We start from the raw sequence: 21,096 nt of genomic DNA on the forward strand, positions 1-21,096 counted from the left end.
GTGAGGACAGGGTAAGCCCAGTTGGGGCAGAGTGGTGGAGCGTCCAGAGTCACAGGTGGCTACTGATCGTGAATTTGAGAGTGACTGGGGACAGCTGAGAAATAGAATGTGCTTCTGCCTCTGCCAAGGCTGTTCATCTTTGCAAAGTACTGTCAGTAGCTGCCTGGGCCGACACTTCCTCACCAGCATAGATGACTTCTCAGTGGCTGCGTTTGATTTTTATTCCAGTTGCAATTTCCAGCCTGCTTTCGTGGAGTAAAATTCCAGCCTGGAGAAAGTTTTCTTCCTTCAGTCTGCTTTGCATCATCAGTTTCCTCCTACATAAATGGAGGATCATGATAATACCTACCTTGTAGGTTGGTTTGAAGGTGGAATAATACAGGTATGGCACCTCTCAAAGTGCCTGATGCACAGTAGGTGCTCACTTTGTGATTACTTCCTTTTATCTCTCCCCTTTAAATTAAAGAGGTATTTTTGTATTGGTATCCTTTGGGGCCAAGCTTATCTGATCCGAAGGGCAGGCCCTGGGGCTTGCGGTTGTTCGTCATTGCAGCGTCTTTGCTGAGTCATCTGGGTTTGGCAGACCTGGAAAAAATAGTGGTACAGAGAGTGGTTAGGGCTGTGTGTGAGGCAGTCTGTGTTGTCTCTTAGTATTTCCTGATGCCTGGTCCCCCTTCTCATGGGTAAGGGAGGGGGACAAGTAACCAGTCGTGGGGGTATCATTATGTGTGTCTGGCCTGGTGCTGGCTTTTCTGTGGTATGGCTTCATGAATCTTTGATTAGTCAGTACTGCCATCAGGCTCTGTGGAGGACTCTAAATGAATGGAGGGCAGGATTGTCTTCTGAGTTTGAGATGAGTGGCATTCTTTGATATGAGGTGTAATTAGGAGAGAAGAGGCTCTTGGTGCTAGGGAGAAGATGCAGAATGAGAACTTTTAGAAAAATGAGAAGAACTTATGAAAAAGAGCCGAGGTAAGATTTAAAGGCAGTCTTTGAGAGGGGTAGGAGGCATTTGTGAGATTAGGATTGGTTTTGTGTGTATTCTGCAATTGCTTATTCCATCTTTCGTGAGACTATTTGTGGAACTAGGTACATGTAATTCTTATATTTGGAGAAATACTTTAACTTGTCATATCTGAATACTTTCTGGACACTTAAGTCTTATATTAGTGAGAGTATTGTGATCTGCTTTATCCCTGTCAACATCAATGATAAATATTATTTGAGTATGTACTTTATAAGAGCCATGTTTAATATTTAGGAATGTAGGGAAGCAAATGTTTGTCTGTTTTTTGTCTCAGTAGATAGAGATATAGAATAAAAGGAAAAATATTTGATTAAACTATAATCTGTGTTTCCCTATGACTAGCTAGAGACTCATTAGGATGAACTAAAATCAAAACAGAATTCACTAGAGTCTTCCTCTGAGTTCCCTTCCAAATTAAAAATGCATGGGGGACCCTTCTGATTATATCCATTCACATTCAATCAATCATTCATTCTGTCAGCATTTGTTATACAAACTGCTGCACTAGTCACTCAATACAGCCCAGCTGGTAAAGTCGTAGACGCTGGAATGATCTGCATGGATTCAGGTCCAGGCTCTGCCACTTATTATCGATGTAACCTTAACATGTATTTTAGCTTTTTTGAGACTCATCCCCAATTTTATTGTCTTCATAATACTTTTTTACTTTAGAAATTATCGTATTCTTTTGTCTCTTTGTTGATGGTCTGTCTCCCATCTCTGCATCCCTGCTGCTAAAATGAATTTGAGGTCCTTAAGAGCAGGGCCCTTGTCCACTACTGTGTCTCCAGGGGTTAGAACAGAGCTGGTACCTAGAAAACACTCAACAGCAGCACATGACACACACGTTTTGTGGAATGAACAGCTGTTAGCAGTTGTCCTCGTTATGAGCGATAGACCAGGGTCTAAGAAAAAAATGTAAGATACCTTCTCTACCCTTTGGGAGTTTCTGTACTTGTACCTGAAGGGCAGCATGGTGTTGTGGGCAGAACTCTGCTCTGAGAGTCGGCCGACCTGAGTTTTATTCTTTGCAGTGCTATTAAATACCTCTGGCTTTACTCATGTCTCTTCTTTGGCCTTTGGTTTCCTGTTCTGAAAGGGAAAGAATTAGACTAGGTTATCTTTTAGGCCCCTTCCTGCTGTAAGGGTTGGTCCATGATTTTCTTACAAGAATTACAGACTGTGATAAAATGATAAGCTGGAAACAGAATAACAGTAAAATGAAGGAGGGATCAAAAAGTCCACACAGGAAGTGAGCCAGGAAGTCACATTTCTTTGTCTCTGTACCAGTGAATTGCCTTTCCGGTGTCTGAACCACAGTTGTTTTCAGGTTGCTGTTCTCAAGTTGCCATTCTCCTCTCCCCACCGACCAGCTAATGCCACCTCGCCCTCCTGGTTCAGTTCACACGGCTTCCTTCTCTGCCAATCACTTAGCTTTCAAACTATTTTCCTGGAAGATTTCCTTACTTCATTAAACCTTACTTAGCTTCATTGCACTTTTAAGGTCAGTAGGGGCCTTTGTGATCGTAGCACACTCAGTTCACTTTACAGATAAACAAAGTGAGGTTCAGGATGGTGGTGCTGCTTTCTCTGTCTTCTTCTGCCGAGTCAGTGGCAGAGCCAGAGCTAGACCCGGACTTCTGAGCCCAGCTCCAGTACTCTTGTTCCACTGTACTCTTGCTCTATTTTCCATATATATATATATATATATATTTTTTTTTTGTGAGGAAGATCAGCCCTGAGCTAACATCCATGCAAATCCTCCTTTTTTTTTGCTGAGGGAGACTGGCCCTGGGCTAATATCCATACCCATCTTCCTCCACTTTATATGGGACGCCGCCACAGCATGGCCTGACAAGTGGTGCATCGGTGCACGCCCGGGATCCAAACCCTGGCCGCCAGCAGCAGAGCGTGCGCACTTAACTGCTACGCCATGGGTCCAGCCCCATATATTTTTATTTTTAATAAGTGAGTGTTATGTTATGCATGACTCCAAGACGAGTTCCCTGAAATCTTCTCATAACCCACTTTTGCAGCCCTCCTGCTCTCGCTCCAGGTACAAGGCTCGCTGAAGATTTGCTACAGACTTATCGAACCATTAGTTGATGAAGGTGGTAGTAATTCACTAGTCAGCAAGTATTTGTTTTGCACTGTGCTAAAGTGGTGGGGATACCAACGAAGGAGCTAGAACTGCCCCCAGGGGCTGGCAAGCAGAGGAAGTGGGACATCCTAGATTTCTCCCTCAACTTCTCCCATCACCCTGCAGTCAGGCACCTCTTAAATCTCTCCATCCTCATTCCACTCCCTTAGCTTGAGCCTTCCTCCTCTCTGCTCTGTTGAGAGGGCTTCCTTATAGGCCTCCCACTTACCGCCTCTACTTTCTTCTAATAAACAAATCACTCCCTGGTTCAGAATTCTTCAGTGCCTCCTCATCACCTACAGGATGAAATTCAGTCTCGTTTCTGGGACCCACGTGGCGCTTCATGATGCAGACTTTGCTTACTTGCCCACGTTCATCTCTTGCCATTCCCACCTTAGCCTTCGTGTCTCCAGCATCATGGAGCTCGAAGTCTTAACTGAGCATGCGCCTCTTTTCATGCTTCTGTGTCTTGGCATGTGCCAGTCCCTCCGCTTGGAATACAGGCTGCTTAGGAAAATTGTACTTATCTTTTAAATGTCCACTCAAATGCTTCCTCCCGGGGCCAGCCCAGTGGCATAGTGGTTAAGTTCGCGCGCTCCATTTCAGCGGCCCCGGGTTGGCAGGGTCGAATCTTGGGCGGGACGTACACACATTTATCAAGCCATACTGTGGCAGGTGTCCCACATATAAAGTAGAGGAAGATGCTGGATGTTAGCCCAGGGCACACCTTTCTCAGCAAAAAGAGGAGAATTGGCAACGGATGTTAGGTCAGGGCTAATCTTCCTCACCAAAAAACCCCACAAAAACCCAAAAAACGAACAAACAAAAAATGCTTCTTCCTCAGTGAAGCTCTGTCTGTAGTCTCATGCAGCCCCAAGTGTTCTTTCTCTTGTATGGATGCTGTGCTTTGTATATACACTTCCAGGGCCCAGCCCCGTGGCCAAATGGTTCAAGTTGCGTGCTCTCTGCTTCGGCGGTTCGGGTTTGCAGGTTTGGATCCTGAGCGCGGACCTACTCCACTCACCAGCCATGCTACGGCGGTGTTCCCCCATCCCACCCTCCATGAAGCAATTATCTTATTGTATGTAATCTCATTATTCAATGGCATGTCTCTATCTTCACTGGAGAGTAAACTCCTTAAGGACAGAATGTCTCTTTCTCTCTCTCTTTAAACCTTTGTGTTCCCTCAGATGGAGCCTGTCACAGAGTAGGTCCTCTAGACATGCTTGTTAAATGAGAGTTGTGATTTCATTAAGTACTATTGAAATTAAACCAAGGGCAGATTTTTTTTTTCTCAGGAGGGAACAGTCATTTCAAATGCTGTGGAAATGTCAGAAAGAGTTGGGATAGGAAAGAAGTCTATTAGGCAGTCGTTGGTGACCTTTGACAAGAGAACAGTGTGCATCAAGCAGTAGAGATGGAAGCATGATTGCAGGGGGTGAAGAAGTGAATGGAGAGGACGTAGATGCAGCTGGTGGAGATCACCACTTAGAGGAGGGAAATGGAAGGAAAGAGAAAAAGGCGGGTAACTTCAACACGCGAAGAAGTATGGTGAAACCAAAAATAGTCTGTGCCCATTTGCGGTGAATATTTGCCCTCTTGGGGCAACTGGGCATTACAAATACCAGTTTATCTCATCAAAATGAGGCTCTCTCTCAGCTGAGCGCAGGAATGGAGCCTGCCCACTGCAAGGTCACTCATTCCTTTCTCACTAAAATCACCCTGAGACGAAAATGGATATAAAGAAGAGCTTGAGGGGTTGGCCAGTTGGCGCAGGCGGTTAAGTGTGCTCACGCTCTGCTGCGGCGGCCCGGGGTTCGCTGGTTTGGATCCCGGGCGTGCACCGACGCACTGCTTGTCAAGCCATGCTGTGGCGGCGTCCCATATAAAGTGAAGGAAGATGGGCACAGATGTTAGCCCAGGGCCAGTCTTCTTCAGCAAAAAGAGGAGGATTAGCACGGATGTTAGCTCAGGGCTGATCTTCCTCACACACACAAAAAAAAATAAAAAAAAAAAAGAAAAGAAAAGTGACCATGAGTGATGTATACCTTATCAGAAAGTTGTCAAGGTACTTGGCAGAGAAGATATGGCATTTAATCCTGTGTGGAAAATGGCATTGTGGAAACAGATCAGGCCATTACACCCAGATGTCCTGGCTCTAAGCAGTCAGTGCTGTTATTTCTTCCCAGGCCCCTGAGGGGCTCTCTGTGAGTTGGTAAATGACCAAAGTTCTTGGTTAGGACTGTTTGTTTTCTTCTAATTGGAAAAAAACCCAGATAACAGTTTTACCATAAACCAATTTTTCCTGGGGCTAAGGGCAAATGAGGTTGGATGGGGGCTGGGGATAGGAGTGGGGCAGGGAAGGGGGAGGCAAGGAAGCCGAAAGGACTTTCTGCAAAACAGCACAGCCTGCAGTCTGTACTTGAGTTCCATGGGCCCTCCATGGTATCTGGCAATTTGTCTGTGATAGGGTTTCTGCGTAAATGCCCCCTTCTCCCATCTGTCCTTTGTCCTTTAGGACTCAAGAATTTGTCTTTCTTTCCGGATGCATCAGCCTCGCCTCTCCCTGGGTGCCTCTCTCCTTGGCCCTCTGGAGCAGAACACAGGCTTTCTGTATTTTCCCTACTTGGTTACTTTCAGGACTCATACACTTTCAGCTTAAGGGGTTTGACTTCTGTTAACTAGAGGGAAACTCACAAGAGGTGACAAAATTAACTACCAGTTGGGAAGCCATAGTCATAAAACATCTTGAAAACATATTTATTCTTGAGTTTGATCTTCAATCAGATGTAAAATAGACTCTTGCCACCTTTTCTTGGGCTTCCAAAATGTTCTTGTAGGAGTTCACCAGTTGTTTCTAGGGAATCAGCTGTCCCAGTCTACTCCAGGTTGGCTCCTAAATCAAGCTACTTCTACTTCAGCTGGCAGCAGAATCAAGTTGGCCCTGTCACTAGGACAGTTTCTTTTTTTTTTTTTTTTAAATTTTTATTTATTTATTTTTTTTCCCCCAAAGCCCCAGTAGATAATTGTATGTCATAGTTGCACAGCCTTCTAGTTGCTGCATGTGGGACCCGGCCTCAGCATGGCCAGAGAAGCGGTGTGTTGGTGCGTGCCCGGGATCCGAACCCGGGCCGCCAGCAGCGGAGCGCTCGCACTTAACCGCTAAGCCATGGAGCCGGCCGCTCTAGGACAGTTTCTTAAACGTATTTCTGTGAAGAGGTCCTCAGGGCATCAGCGTTTTTGCCCTGCAGCTGGCCAACCCCTCCTGAGTCCTGCCTTCTTGCAGAAAAGGGATGATGCTGGACTCTGGTCCTCAAAGACTCCCCCTTGGGCTCAGGCCAACCTTTCCCTGGCCTCCTAGAACTCTCTTTACACCTGGCTCTCTCTCTAGAAAGTCCTACATGCTCCCTGGGCTCATGCTCTGTCTTCTTTGGCTTGCCTATGGCTTTTTCACCATGGTTCTTGAGACAGGTCTACTATGAGGCATAGGTTGTTTTTTTCAGGTATGGTCAAAAACTTGTTTATTTCTGTGGTTTCACTTGTAGCCCTGTGACCTCATGGCCGGTGCTATTATCTGGTAAACTGTCCCATCTCATGTCAGTGCCCATTGACTGGTCAGGGCAAACTCTTGTCGCTTCTTGTTTCAAGGTTTTTGCTGCACTGGACTTCCCAGATGTTCCTGCTTTCTGGCTGAGGGCTGCCTCCTGCAGAGCAGAGATGATTGACAATTTCAGCAGATGAACATTCAAGTTCTTCCCAGCCCTGCTGCCTCCCCCCCACCCCGCCCTGCCCGAGTTCAGATCTCCCTCAGTCTCATCACTGATGTTGTTCCTGCCACCCACCCCTCCGCAGCTCCAGGTGGCTGCTATGGCCGGCCCAGCATTGTCATGCGCTCAAGGTGGAAAGAGCGAGGAATTCAGGGGCAGAAAACCTGGGCTGAAATCCTTGTTCCTTAGCTTACCAACAGTTCACTCTTAGACATGTCGTGTATCCCTGTGAACCCTTATTTTCTTCATCTTTAAAATGGGGATCACAGTATATATATTTCTTATCTACCGTATGAAGTTGGAAAGATCAGAAGGAAGAATGTACATGGAAGCACTTTGTAGACTGGAAAGCACTGTTTAAATGTGAAAGTTTATTGTTAGTATTAAATACTGCATGTTAGTATGCAACATCTTGAGTATATTGAAGAAAGCAGCATTTGCACTAAAGGAAGTTTTCTCTGATGTAGCCAACAGGTTGTCTCCAAGGCTTGGGCAAAGCTACCATTATCATAGGCGATAACTGCTCAGACTTGGGTTTGTGATAGCTCTGTGGCTCAAAGGGAGCAGAGCTCTAGGTCAGGTGGAAAAAAAAAGAAAATCAATGATTTAGGCCCTGAATACATCACAGGGAAGAGACAGCCAGGCTCTGTGTGACAGGGGGCTCAGTTGGCCAAGGTGGAAGACGGAATTATTGAGGTGGGCTCTGTGGGATCATGTAAAGAGACATTTAAAGCAGCAGGGACAATATGAACAAAGTTTGGAGGAATGAGTACACATGGTGTATTTGGGGAGCACACGTGGTTCATTGTAAACAGAACATTAGGGACTTAGGCAGAACTTTCTGCAGGGGATGGGGAGAAGTTTGGAAGGAGAAGTTGGTTTCATATTGTAAGGCTGTGTGTGAGGCGAAGATCTTTGGACTGTAATCTATGACATTAGAGGAAACCTTCAAAGGATTTTAACATGGGAAGAGTCATGTTTAGACTGTTTTAGAAGAGAACAGGTGGTGGTCTAGGTCCATTCTTGTGCTGGGGCCGGCTTGCATCAGCCAATTGTGCACACTGCTTCCCAGCTGTGATGTTAGTGACATCACATTGGTAGCTTGCAATCCACCACGGTGGGAGTATTGACAGCACAGAAATCAGCAAATAATACGAATCAGTCCCCTCCCCACCCAAGCTGGTTGTTAAAAATTTATCAACACAGTTAAGGGGCCATTTCAATAGAGCAGGACTTTAGTAGTTTGCAAACCTGGGATGCATGTTAAAAATCCTTCAGGCCCCACCCCAGACTCACTGAATCAGAATTCAGGTTGAGGTGGTAGGACCCTATTTTTAAAAAAATTTCCCGGCAATTCTTATGCAGCCAGTCTGCTACTGGTCTTTGGACCAGGGCAGGGGCAGTAAGGATAGTGAAGAGGGGAGGGTATCAAAGATGTTTCAGAGGTTGGAGCAACAGAACTCAGTGACAGATTGGAGGTAGGGAGTGGAGGAGAGGGAACTGCTAAAACGGTGTCTGAGTCTCCCTGTTTGGACAACTAAGTGGATGGATGGTGATGCAGGTAGCTGAGCTAAGGAAGTCAGATAGGAGTTGCTGGGTAGAAGAGGTGAGAGCAGGAGAGGGGAGCAGGGGTAGTTGTGGACATGCTGTTTGAGGAGCCTAGGGAGGCAGGGTTTTGGCGATGTCCTGTAAACATTTAGGGAACTAGTGCTTGGTGGAACAGTCGAAGCTGGTGATACAGGTTCGGGAGTCAACATGTGGGTTGTAGAAGCCATGGATTTGGATGAGATTGTTGGGGGAGAATGTGCAGAGAAGAGAAGGGGACTATGGGCTGCACTGGAGGAACAGCTTTTCAGAGGTTGGTGGAAGAGAAACCAAGAAGAAATCAAACAAACAGCAGTTTGTGTATTGATTACTGAAGTCAATGGTTCCTGGAGGGAGGAGTTCCTTGAGGTGTTTCCCAAATTTCCAAAAGCCCAACAGAAACCAGACCTACGTTTTTCTGTAATAAGACAACCTAAAGCGTTAAGTTTGTTTGGCTTGAATTCTATCAATCCACTGTGGTGAGGCATGTTTTGGATGCTGACCTGAAATTCTGAATGGTAGTTATGTGTCTTTGATTAAAAACACACACACATTAACTAGGAGACAAATAGTATTTAGTCAGTTATCTCTTTCAAAACATGGAAATTGGGAATATAATTTAAGGGTCTTGGTGTGGAGGAAGTAGGGACATGTGGGGAACACACGCAGAGGCTCTTGGTGTGTCCTAGGAAAGTCACCTGACTTGCCCCTGTGAGAGGAAATGGATGGAGAACGAACTGTAACTCCTCATTTTGAGCAGTTTAGATAAAGGGACCAAGATCAAGATGATTGTCCAAAATAAGGTTTTGGGGTTATCTGGCTTCTGGCTTGCATGGGGTTTGAGAACTCTCTGCGGCTTCCTAGCGCTTACTTCCTTCTCCACCGTGAAGGCTTTGGATTGGGAAGGAAGGAATTTTCTAAAGGTGGGAGGAGGCACAGGGAGCTGGGGAGGTGGGCGGGGGTCGGGGGGCAGGTAGACCTTTGAGACTCCACTGCCCAGGGTCTTAACAAATTCTCACAGACTTCAGGTTCTGGGAAGCAACTTGGTTGGTCACGTTATCTCCTGAGTAAAGTTTGACCACTAAGTGACCTAGTTAATTTGTATTTACTCTCCTGAGAGGGCCTAAGATTTCACTGTGAAGCTAAGTAGTGATTGAGGCCAAGGAAGCTCCTAGGATGTGGGAAACTAGAAAAAAGCGGTGTGTTCCTTTAGCTAACAGCAATTGAGGAGAGTTTGAACTGACACAAGTTCTCCTTGCCCCCTTTCTTCAGACCCTGTTTGAGGAATGTAATGGGGTAAGTATAATTCTTTTAATTGTGTATGGTGAAAGGCCTAGAATTTTGCTGTGGATGAGGGATCCTTTACCCTTTGTGAAAAATATCTCAGAACAGGGCATGAAGGAATACTTAAATTTTTTTCCAACCAAAGCTTGATTATCTGTATTCATGAGAGGCAAGGATTGGCATGAAAATTTAAAACTCATAGATATTTCAGGAAGAAAGAAACAAAACAAAAAAGTTGTAGCCTTGGGCTTCAAAATCTTTTCTACTAACTTTTACCTATAATGTCTAGTTGGAGAGCCACATTCTTTCCTGCCCACCCTCTAATGGAGGCTCTGTCAAACACGAGATACAGCTCCCTCACGTTGGATGACTGAGAGTTGGGCCACAATGTGGGGCAGGGGAGGGCTGGCGTTAGGAGGGTAATGCCAGCCCTGGTGGGTTTTCTTCCAGTGGCTGCTTTATTTGGAAGATTCACATACGTCTAATTCAAGTTGGTATCTCCAGATCACCTGGGCCTGAAACATAGTCTTTTGGAAACATGGATGAATGAATAGTCTTTTGGAAACATGGATGAATGAATTGCCCATCAGGAATTCATACTGGGTGGTGGGCTTCTTGAGGTCACAGACCATGCCTTACACGTCCACTAAGACCCAGCAGGTACTTTCAACACAGGTGTTCAGAAAATGTTGAGGAACATTTGGAAGCACATTGTAATCTGGAGGGAGAGCATAATCTGTGTGGATTCGAGAGTACTCAGCAAGGTGTCTTTCTGGACTGGCCAGGGAGTATTCAGGGGAAGTGGAGACTGGGGAGAGAAGACAAGGCTAGATATTTGCACATCAATTTATCAGACACATGTTGTACACCTAATATGTGCTAAGCACAGTGCTGAGCACTGGGGATTAAAAGAAATGACAAATAAAATAGGATCCTTGCTCTGAAATAACTTATAGGATGGTGGAAAGTATAGGGAACTGAATCGTTAATTACTGTATCTCAGGGAGTATGATAAGTGTTATGATAAAGGGTAGCGCAGGGTGATATAGGTCCGTAGTGTGGGCGGTGGCCATCAAGGAAGATTTCTCTGAGAAGGCACTACTTTTTTTTTTTTTGCTGAGGAAGATTTGCCCTGAGCTAACTTCTGCTGCCAATCTTCCTCTGTTTTGTATGTGAGCTGCCACTACAGCATGGCCACTGAGCGAAGAGTGGTGTAGGTCTACGCCTGGGAACTGAACCCGGGCTGCCGAAGCGGAGTGCGCCAAACTTAACCACTAGGCCACCAGGGCTGGCCTGAGAAGGTACTACTTTTGAAGGATGATGGGCCGGCCCCGTGGCTTAGCAGTTAAGTGCGCGTGCTCTGCTACTGGCGGCCCGGGTTCGATTCCCGGGCGCGCACCGACGCACTGCTTCTCCGGCCATGCTGAGGTCGCGTCCCACATACAGCAACTAGAAGGATGTGCAACTATGACATACAACTATCTACTGGGGCTTTGGGGGACAAAAAGGAGGAGGATTGGCAATAGATGTTAGCTCAGAGCCGGTCTTCCTCAGCAAAAAGTGGAGGATTGGCATGGATGTTAGCTCAGGGCTGATCTTCCTCACCAAAATAAAGCATGAAGGATGATAATAGCTATAATGTTGAGTATCTGCTCAATGCTAGATACCTTTCTAAGTATTTCGTGGGTATTAATTTATTTAATTTTCATAACACCCCAGTGAAGAAGATACTTTTATCATCCCCATTTTATAGAGGTTGAAATTGAGTAGTTGGAAGAGTTAAGATTTGGGTGCTGACAGGCTAAAGCAAGAGCCCTCAGGCTTAATCCCTGAACGACACTGCTTCTGTGACGGGAATGAGTGAAACGAAGAAGGGAATAGAGAAAAGGATATACCAGGCCAGGAGAGGAGCATATTGAAAGCCAGAGACAAATGAAAAGTGAAATTCTGGAGTGGGTGAGAGATGCAGGAGCTGGGAAGATAGATAGCAGTCAGCCTGTTAGGCTTTTGTATTCTATTTTTAGGCTAAACTAAGAAGTTTGAACTTTGTTCTGAAATTGTGGGAAGGCTGAAGGATTTTAAGCCAGGCAGAGACATGATCAAAGCTGCATTTGGGAAGATCATTGTATCCGTGTCCAGGATAGACTGGAGTTGGGCCAGACTGGCACCAGGAAGGGCAGTTAGGAGCCTATGAAAGTAATCCCTGCGAGGAGTGATGAGAGCTTGATCTAAGGCAGGGGCAGCAGTGATGATGGACGGGCAGTATGGGTTGGAGGGGTAAGAAGGAAGTAGAATCTGCAGGACTTGGTGTGAAATTGATGGGGAGGCGCATTTCTAGTTTGAATGAATCCTTTCTTGTGGAGTACAGGAGAGGAGAGAAAAAGGGTGAATTCAGTATTGGGCATGTTCAGTTTGAGATTCTTGGAGAGTCCAGTACCACCGCACACGTATGATGATAAAGATGAGTATTATTAACATTTCTTGGGTACTTATTATTTGCCAAGCCTTCTGTTAAGTGCTTTATGTTAGTTAACTTGTTGATCCTCAAAACAGGTCTGTGAAGTTACTTACAGTTTAACAGATGAAGGACAGGAATGTGGAGAGAGGTAAATGAGCTGCTTTGAGTTACTCAGGTAACAAGTGGCAGAGCTAGAACTCCAATCCTGGGTTTGGTCTGGAAACCTCTATGCTGTCCAATAAAGCTTTCTGCAATGATGGGAATGTTCTGTACCTGCAGTGTCTAATATAGAAGCTAAGAGCCACATGTAGTTACTGAGTTCTTGAAATGTAACTAGTACGACTAAGGAACAGAATTTTTAATTACAGTCATGTGCCGCATAACAATGTTTTCCCTCAATGATAAACTGCACGGTGGTTGTCCCATGAGATTAATACCCGTAAGATTAATATCATATAGCCTAGGTGTGTAGTAGGCTATACCATCTAGATTTGTGTAAGTATGCTTGATGATGTTCCCACAATGATGAAATCGCCTGCACTTCTCAGGATGTGTCCCTATCTTTAAGCAAAGCATGACTGTAATTTAAATTTAAATAGCCACATGTGACTAGTGATAGCTCAGCTCTCTGCTATCTTTGAGTCATCAGCATATCCATCATAATTGAAGCCTTGGGTGCAGATAAGATTCCCCAGAGATGTATCGCAATGGATTTTAATCTTCTGTGGTTCACAGGCCTGTTTGAGAATCTGACGAGAGGTATAAATCCTCTTCCATGAATGTATATTATTGCACAGTATTTTGGTAGTGATTTCAGAGGTCCATGAAACTTAGGTTCCCCTGATATAAAGCTGGGAAGGAAGGAGTCTGTTAGCATGTCAACTCCTTGAGAATGATCTCATCTGTTTTGTTTACTACTTTATACTCAGTACCTAGATTCTAGAACAATGCCTGGTACATAGTTGGTATTTGATAATTTATTAAATGAGTGGCTGAATGAGTCCTGGGAAACATTTCAGGACCAAGCAGAAGAAGAGTCCATGAAGTTCCCTAAAAAAGAAGGTAAAAACAAAATTAGAACAAAACCCAAGAACCAAGAGAGGGAGGTGTCATAGAAGGCGAGAAGCGTGAATTTTAAAGACTAGGAGTCACCATCAATGTCAAACCTGCCTGGGTGGTCAGATAAGATTAGGATGTAACAGTTGTCACTGGCTTTGGCAGTAACAGAGGTCCTGGTTGATAAAACCAAGGAGGGGTGGGGGGTGCAGTGGACTAATTCACGAATCAGTGGTGAGGAAGCAGAGGCAGTGAGTGTGATGTGGAGGGGGTCTCAGTCCCGGTTGCCCACCAGAATCACTGGGAAGCTTTTAAAAAATACACATTCCTGGACAGATTTGGACTCTGACTTGGTAAGTTTGAGGAAGGGCCAAGGAATCTGCGTAGTAAAGCTCCCAGCTTATTCTGATAGTTTTGATGGAAGTTTGGCAATCACCAAGTAGTGTATTCTTTAGGAGTTGAGGGAGAGCTTTTTTTCCTCTTTTTTTTTTTTAATTTAAAGACAGAGACATGGGCATGTTTAGAGGTGAAAGAACTATTAAATAGAGAACTGTTAGTGAGCTGTAATGAGTTAGAAGATATTTAGCTGGATTCTGAATCCCTGAATCTTTGACCAGCTACCCACCTTGCTGCAGGTTCCCATGGGAGCCATTAAGCAGAAGCAGTCCTGATAACTTTGTAGTGTTGGGGGAAGAGGGAGAAGCTCCCTCTGCCCTTTCCCTTAAGGTTCTTCTGGCCGGCCAAATAATCAACAAGACAGGTTAGCAGGAGAAAATAATACCAAGTTTAATAACATGTATACATGGGAGAAACTCAGAAATGAGCAACTCGTTCCTCTGTCTAAGCTGCTTGCTTAAGTATTGCAGCTAAAGGCGAGGAGCGTGTTGGGGGTGGGTAATGGTCTGGGACTTCAGAGGGCAGGAGGACAATTCTTTTTGGGGTCATCTATAGATAATGTGGTCAGGGAGAGACAGAGTTTTTTGATAAAAGAGGCTTGGTGCCTTTGCTATTGTAACCTCTATCCTACATTATCTTTATAGCCATCATGATAGAAGATCTGTTCCAGGAAGGAGCCACCATGTCAAATTCTTTAGGCAGTTAGTGGGGGAGGTCAAATGTCCCTCAGAGAAAACAATCAAGGTAAAGAGATATGTTTCAGGGTGGCCAAATCTTGATCTCCCACAGTAGACAAATTATCCATTTTCACCCAGAGCCTGTTATTTTCTAAGTAGTATTTGAGAATATTCAGGTACGTCGTGTAGGAAGCTGGCAGTCATTGGCAGTGCCCCAAATCACCTCTGTTTGCTTATTTTCTATTATTAGACTTTCCTATACTTGCTTGCCAGATGACAAACAGAAACTCTTCTCTTTTATTCTCTACTTCTTTGCTACCTGCCTTTCTTACCCCGTACACCTTTCCTACGTAAACTGAAATGGTAAATGCCAGAGTCATTTCACAGGTGGATATAATTTAGCATGAAAACTCAGCCTTCTCTTTTCTCAGTGATGGTGTGACCCTACTTTTCAGCTTAGGGGCTCTTGATATTTTTACCATAAGGCTCACTTCTATCATCTTCCTTCCATGCATTGGATGTTTCAAAATATTTATCTGCTAAACTGTGACTATGAAGTACAATTGATGTCCACCATTTATGGTACACCTACCAAGGCCCTGATATGTCCCGAGACACTTTCCATAGATGATTTAGGCCATTTATAATCCTTACTGCAATCATTTAAGGCATGTGGTTTACCCACATTTAACAGTTAGAAAAGTTAAATAATTTGCCCAATATCACCCTGCTAAGTGGTAGAGACAGGACTAGAACTTGTATATTCCTGACTGCAAATCCTGAACTGAAATATTGTGATTGGATTATTCACAACTTAATCCTCAACACAATTCTATAAATGGTATTTTATTGTCCCCATTTTTGGGGGAAAGAGGCTAGGAGAGGATAAATGACTTGGCCAAAGTTATAGGGCCAATAAGAAACAAAGCTGGGGCAAACCTAGGTTTGTCTGTCTCCGTGCTATTTCTACTACGTCCACTGCCTAAAATAATTTCTTTACCCATTTTTATTAATCAAAGACATATCAATCAAAGCCACTCTGAGCCTTTTGAAGTTTCCAATTGGTGCTAACATACTAGGTTGCTCTGATTATAGCCAAAAGCAAAGAAATGCGATAAATTAGTCTGCATAGCCTTAGTGTGGGTAAATGTATAATTTCCATTAGGCTCTGGAAATACTAAATTACAGCTTGCACGTCCCCATAACTGCTTGGAATCCCATGAATCTCTCAAAACCTTCTAGGTTTGGGAGGCCATGACCCCTTTAGTGTTGTCTGGGAGAGAAAGAACCATTTCTACTTATGAAGCACCAACTCAGAAAAGGTGCCAAATTCCATCTCCCTAGCAGTGAAGCTGTACTTTCCAGAGGGCAAAAGGACACCTTCCTGGTGGCTTGTGGGTTTAGCCTGCACTTTCTGCAATTGTCCCAGGTTGGGGAGGGAGGAAGGGAGATAGTGGAATCATGGGAATTTACCCAGCCTGCATTGGGAGCTTCCTGATCATAGCCTATGAATTTCTGCCTTCTGACGTGTGCTTTGGTTCCAATGACAACAGATTTTTCCCAGCCCTTCCCATTGTAACTGGTTTAATGTGACTTTCTAGGATAAACTCCTAGCACTAGCTTGCTGGTGGACAACAAAACCAGGATTCCAGATTCAATTCGCTTCAGCTGCTTTCCCTCAGGAATATTCTGGAATTTAAAGAAGTACTTCCCCACCTTATTTAGTAATATGGTCTAGTGGTTCAAAATTTAATTTATACAGTGATTTTAATCTGAAGTTTGAGTTTACAACGGGAGGGATTAAAGTCATCTTAATGCCTTCTCTAGCTGTTTTGGGGGAAAGCAAACAATTGTGTATACAAGGTCCCTTCGTTTCAGTGTTAAGACTTTCTGTTATCTGCTGCCCAGGCTAAGTCATTCCAAATCCTTGTTTTTTTCAGGCTTTCTAACAGACATTTCTCAACTTCTTTAAGCTGTGGAGCCCAGGCTGGACACCTCTCTCACCAAGGCCTTCACTAAAATGGATTGGTTGGGGGTGTGGCCCTTGACCTTCTGGCATTCCATACTCCACTATTAACACCTTAATAATGGAGGTTGTTTTTTTCATGACCTCAGAAGACTGGCAGATTCATTTAGGGAAGAGGATAAGCTACCCAGTGTGGAGGTGGCCTGTATCATTTGAAAAGGCTCATGTAAGAGAAGAATTAGAAGAGTTTATGTGAGAGGGTAAGGCAATATCTGAATCTCTGGAAATTCTGCTCAACAGTTTTATTTTATGGGATTGAGTGGAGGAGTCGTTGGCATCCATGTCACTTATTTAAGACTGTTGAAAACTAAGTTCTAAAAATGGGAGGAGAGAGGACCAGGCCCTTCCTGGAGGCTCTGGAGGAGGAAGGATCCCGTGTACCCTACAGCTGTTGCCACCGTGGGGGAAAAGGGAGAATCCCCCTCTGCCCTTTCCCTTAAGGTTCTTATGGCTGGCCAAATAATTAACAAGACAGGTTAGCAGGAGAAAATAATACCAAGTTTAATAACGTGTATACATGGGAGAAACCAGGGGCACTGCGTTTCTCAACACAATAGCAGAAATTCTCATCTTAAATACCATGTTCAGCCAATGACAAAGGAGGATGTTGGGGGTGGGGGGAGTCAGTTACAGATTACCACTCACTAAAGCATTGTAAACAAGGGTAAGGTTATTATGCAGATTTAAGGCCTCACTTTCCACATTGATAAGTTTCTAGAAATGAGGTCGTCCCCCCTCTTCCCAAAACAGAGAGGGAGATACCTTTACAAATGGAGATTTCCCTTATAAATGTAAATGTTTGTCTGGCAACTCCTCGCAGGGCCATCCAGAGAATGTGGCCAGAGAGACAGAACTTCCGATAAGATGGGCTTGTTGGTGCCTTTCCTACTGTAACATGTATTTTACATTATATTACAGCCATCAGATAAAAGATCTGTTCCAGAAAGGAGTTACTATGTCAAATTCTTTAGGCAGTTAGTAGGGGAGGTCAAATGTCCGTCAGAGAAAACAATCAAGGTAAAGAGATATATTTCAGGGTGGCCAAATCTTGATCTCCTGCACCACCATGGATTTATCTGCAGTCCCTCCTGTTCAGCATTTGCCTTGCTGACGTGTTCCCTTTAACCCCCCAATAGAAGTGTCTGCCATCTGCACCTCGTCCATCCTTCTAGTGTTGCTGCATCGCAGTGCACAGTGAATACTCGTGCCTCCTAGACTGGGAGCTCTTTCCGTCCCTATCTCTTAGCACAGTCCCTAGTACATGATGAGTGTTTGGTAAATGGAGCTGAACTGGAATGCCTTTTCTTCTCAGTTCTGCTTGTCCTAAATGTATCCGAGTTTCAAGTGTCAGTACAAAAACCCTTGTTATCGAGACTGCCTTCTCTTGACCGGCCCCAGAAGGAAGTGGTCTTTCTCTATTTTATGTTTCTGTAGCATTTAATATTTACTTTAAAGAGTTATCATTTTCTACTTTTAAATGTAGTTACTCATGTTGACTCTTACTTTTCAGATTGTAAACACCTTGAGAGCAGGATCCTTGTCTGATTCATGTCTTTATTTTCCATGACCCACAAAACGATGCCTTACACGTGATAATACTAGCGTTTATACAGTTGTTAATATGTGCAGGGCACTGTTCTCCATACTTCATGTATGATCATTCTTTAATCCTTGAAACAGCTTTCCAAGATAAGACTATCATTAACTGTCTACATTTCATAGGTAAGGAAAATGACATTAAATAATTTGCTCAGGGTCATATAACTAGGAAGTAGAGGAGCTTAGATTCATTCCCAGGGAGCATATTCCAGAGTCTAGACTTAACTCTTGGCTTGGCACTGCCTCTTGTTGGCTTATGTGTACATAGAGGGCATTATGCAGATGCTTATTGAATGCACGCAGGTTGGTATTTCTTAATTATTTAGAACCAATAAGCAGTTTGAAGATGATCCATTGTTGCTTTCCTTTCTACCCTCTGAACTGTTTTCTAAGCAGTGGGAAGGCCAGAAGGGGGTACCAGAAGGTTGGTTCTAGTTTTGGTTCCGGAAGCCCTGGATGGGTTGGCCTCGAGGTTCTGGTTTGGAAGTCAAGAGTGCCATCTAGTGGGATGTCTTGCTAATATCCACTCAGAATTATTTTTCTGAAACCCTGGTGTATCCTCATTTAGTTCTGGGAACCCCCTTTATTAGCTTAACTTTAAGTTTTGATCGCCAGAGGGAGGGTAGCATGAGAGGGAAGAACCAGCGCATCATGGCTTAAATGGAGTTGAATTTGATGTCTTCCTTGAAGAGGCTGTAATGGTGATTGTGGTCATCTGGGTTGGTTGAGCCCTACTGGCTGTTAGATATTGTAAAACACTGGACTCCAGGCACCCTTCTCTTCTACTTCTCCTCTTGTGTGCTGCTAGTGGTATAGACTCGTTTCCTCTCTTGATGCTCACCTTTGGAGCCATGCTTGCTTTGGAATTGGAGTTCAAACTGTTGGGGAAGAGGGAGAATTCCCCCCCGCCCCTCGTTCTTTCCCTTAAGGTTCTTATGGCTGGCCAAATAATTAAAAAGGCAGGTTAGCAGGAGAAAATAAAACAAAGTTTAATAACATGTATACATGGGCGAGACCCAGGGAAAGTGGGTAACTCGACAAAATGGTGGAGGTTCTCATCTTAAATACTATCTTTAGCTAAAGACAAAGGAGGATGTTGGTGGTGGGGGAGTCAGTTATGGGAGATTACCAGAAAAGCACAGTAAACAAGAGTAAGATTATTATGCAGATTTAAGGCTTCCCCTTCTGCATTGATAAGTTTCTAGAGATGAGGTCATCCCCCCTTCTTCCTGGTGCAGAGAAGGAGATACCTTTATTTCTTTCTTTTTTTTTTTTTTTTTTTTGTGAGGAAGATCAACCCTGAGCTAACATCCAGTGCCAATCTCCTCTTTTTGCCGAGGAAGTTTGGTCCTGGGCTAACATCTGTGCCCATCTTCCTCTACTTTATATGGGACACCGCCACAGCATGGCTTGCATCAGTGCGCGCCCTGGATCGGAACCTGCGAACCCCGGGCCGCGGGAAGCAGAGCTTGCGCACTTAACCGCTTCGCCTCTGGGCTGGCCCTGGAGATACCTTTAAAAATGGAAATTTCCCTTACAAATATAAATGTTTGGTAAACAGAACTTTGATAAGAATGGGTTTACCAAGGACCCTCCCAGTCTGTCCATACGCAGAGTTATCTATGGTGATGGCCCCTCCTGGGGACAGGCCTTCTATCTTAAATCCTTTTAGGCAGTGGGGGGGGGTGGTGGTCAAAGTTTCTTTCAGAGTCTTCTGAGCCTTTGTCTTCAGCTTGAAATGATCTGCATACCAGAGTGGCACATCTTGGGGCAGCCTGCCCTGAATCCAATCATAATCATCTGTGGGTTGCCGATGTTATGTAGTATAACACATATCCCAGGTTATATAGAAGTGGGTAGTTGATGCGTGTAACAGGTCAGTCCCACTGTACGAAATCCCATGGGTCAACAACAGGATAGTACAATTTTGTTATAAGGAGTTTTTAATGAGCAAATCTATGAGACCTGGCAAAGGGGACATGATGAGTAGCCGCTCCACAGTGAACAAGCAGCAAAAAGCACTTTGTGTAGAGTAAATGAAAGAGAAACGGATTGTATATACACTTAGTTCTACCAAACACCTCAGGCTTTCTGTATGGTGCTGTTCTGGTTTCTGGTGTGTGTGTGAGTTTGCAAATCTGATATAAATAGGTTCTAAGTTCATTTTCTTCTTGCTCAAAGAACAGGACTTAAGAACATGGTCATAACTGTGACCACAAAAAATCATGCACTTCTTTGGTTGAGAGTGAGCAGGCACTGGAGCAAGCACTTACCCTACAAGATTGTTTGGAGTTTAGTCTACTGGGGATCTAGTCTGAGGAATATACTCTATAGAGATCAATGTGTTTTATTGTGGTGGACAATCCACCAGAACAAGGAAACAATTTTGGTTATACTGGAGCCTAGGTTATAGTGACGTTTATGGTAATAGGAATTTATTATTAATAGAATCTGTGCAAAGCAGGGGTTTGCTAACTTTTTCTATAAGGGACCAGATAGTAAATATTTTAGGCTTTGTGGGTCTAAAGGTCCCATTACTCAACATATTCAGTTCTGCCTTAGCTACTCAGCTCTGCCATGATAGCAAAGAAGCAGCCATAGATAGTGGCAGGTAAACGAATGGGTGTTGCTGTGTTCCAGTAAAACTTTATTTCTGAAATTCAAACTGAAGTTTGAATTTCACATAATTTTCATGTGCCATGAAATATTACTCTTTTAAAAAAAATTTTTCCCCAACTGTTTGAAAAAGCAACCACCATTCTTAGCTCATGGGGCTGTAGAACATCAGGCGACTCCAGATTTGGTCTGGGGGTGTGGTTTGCCGACTCCTGACTAGATGCCTGGAATAGTTAATAGTTAGCAATTAATAAAAATTATTTGTTCATCAGCTGTTTGTTCAGTTAGTGTCATGAGGTATCTGAACAGCTTTTCTTTCTCTGAAGTAAGATGAAAGACAGTTGAATTCCATATAACTGTAATGTCAATTGTGAACTGAAGCTCTATAATCATTTTGCCTACAGGGCTTTAAGGAGTGGAGGGTCTCTACCCTCTAATCCTTCTTTTCTTCCTCACCCTCCTTAGC

The 21,096-nt window shown here is 44.1% G+C and overlaps 1 protein-coding gene across 6 annotated transcripts in view; it reads left to right on the forward strand.

The window, feature by feature from the left end:
• The window catches only part of GRAMD1B (GRAM domain containing 1B), a 229,257-nt gene that overhangs the window by 83,356 nt on the left and 124,805 nt on the right, over positions 1-21,096 (forward strand). The gene's annotated exons all lie outside the window — the stretch shown is intronic.

Source organism: Ceratotherium simum, chromosome 7, assembly GCF_057802395.1.
Source record: "Ceratotherium simum simum isolate JZ-2026a chromosome 7, ASM5780239v1, whole genome shotgun sequence".
Taxonomy (NCBI): Eukaryota; Metazoa; Chordata; class Mammalia; order Perissodactyla; family Rhinocerotidae; genus Ceratotherium; species Ceratotherium simum.